This window comes from Alligator sinensis, unplaced genomic scaffold (genome assembly GCF_000455745.1).
Source record: "Alligator sinensis unplaced genomic scaffold, ASM45574v1 scaffold137_1, whole genome shotgun sequence".
Taxonomy (NCBI): Eukaryota; Metazoa; Chordata; order Crocodylia; family Alligatoridae; genus Alligator; species Alligator sinensis.
Window position 1 is genome coordinate 924,078 of NW_005842545.1, and position 1,939 is coordinate 926,016.

Here is a 1,939-nt window from a genome sequence, read left to right on the forward strand (position 1 = left end):
GGAATATTAGGAGCATTGTGGTACCATCTCCCTTCCCCCAGTTTCTTATGGCGGGGATATTAGAAGCACTGCAGTACCACCTTCACTCCCACCAATTAGCGAGGGCGGATATATTATAAGCATTCAGGTACCACCTCCCCTCTGGCCAGTTAAAGCAGGTATATTAGGAGCATTATAGCAGCATCTCCCCTCCTTCAATTTAGGATGGGGGCTATATTAGAAGCGGTATAGTATTATCTCCCCTCCTCCAATTAGAAGCATTGCGGTACCACTTCTCCCTCCACGTAATGAATGCGGGTATATTACGAGTATTGTGGCACCACCCCCCTCCGATTTACAAAAGGAGTAGCCTCCTGGTACCACCTCTCCTCCAGTTTACGATGCCGGGTATATTAAAAGAATTACAGTACCACCTTTCCTCCCTCCCTCCCATTAACGATGGAAGGTGTATTAGGAGTATTACGGCACTATCTCCGCTCTGTATTTACAACGGCAGGTATATTAAGAGAACTATGGTACTATCTACCCACCGCCACCTTCAGATGGGGACTATTAGGAGTATTACGGGGGGTGGTGGCATAAATTACACATTGCATTCCTCCACATGGTGGTGCGCGGGGCTCCTATCCTAGTAATTGCGGTAGCCTCCCCTTTCCGTAGTGCCGGCCTAATCCCGGATAGTATGGTATTCCCCCTCTTCTTCCAAGAGAACGCTAATAGGGGCATTATGGGAGCCGTTCTGCATGGGGATGTTAATTACGGTAGTAGGGGCGCACACAGTTACTATGGGGAGATTTGGGGGAAGAGCCCAGACGCCTGGTTCAGTCCAGGTACAGTTCAGCGCTGTAGGTGGGGGCTTGGACGCCTAGGTCCCATTCTAAGAGGTGGGGGGACCCCGGGCACCTGGGATCATTTCTAGCCCTGTGGGCAGCCACTCGGACGCCTGGGTTCCCTTCTTTTACTGTGATGGCATCCTGGACTCTTGGGTTCCCTTTTTCTGGTCGAAACGGAACCCAGGCGTCTGAGACTTCTCTAAGAGAGGTCTAGAAGCTCAGATGCCTGGGTTTTGTGGGGGAGCGCTAGGCGGTGACTGAGGCTAAGGCACTGATTGGCGCTGGGCTGACGCAGCGGACAGGCCCCACCCCCTCCAGCCTCACCTGTTCAGAACTAGCCGCATTTCCCGGACCCCCGCCCAAGGAACTCAGGCGTCTGGGCTCCTAGTGTCCCCTGCTCCCACCCGCGCACCAGCCCGGACGCCTGGGTTCCCTGCTAAGCCTGTGATGGGGGCTTGGACACCTGGGTTCCCTCCTATAGCTAGCATGGAAAGCTGAACACCTGGGTTCCGTCCCAGCTCTGTGGGTGGAGACTCGGACGACTGGGTTCCAGTCAAGGGGAGGTGGGGGCAGCCCGGACACCTGCGGTCCCTCCTACAGCCCTCATGGCTGCTTGGACGCCTGGGTTCCTCTCTAGAGCTGTGACGGGAACCGGGATGCCTGGGTTTTGTCCCAGCGCTGTGGGTGGGGGCTCAGACAGCTGTGTTCCCTCTATAGCTCTCAAGGGAGCTCGGACTCCTGGGTTCTCTCTTACAGCAGCGATGGGAGCCCAGACGCTTGGGTTTAGTCTCAGCGCTGTAGGTGTGGGCTCGGACGCCCAGGTTCCATTCTAAGAGGTGGGGGGACCCCGGCCACCTGGGATCCTTCCCAGCCCTGTGTGCAGCTACTCGGACGCCTGGGTTCCCTCCTCTTGCTGTGATGGCATCCTGGACTCTTGGGTTCCCTTCCTCTGGCCGAAACGGAACCCAGGCGCGCGAGACTTGAATTTAGTGCCAAACGGTGGTTGGGGAGAAAGGTCTCTTCCTCCTCCTCAGTGCCGCCCCCTCATGCATATTCATGAGCCGCCCCCTCCTCCTCCTCCTCTTCCCCCCGCCCGCACCGGAGCC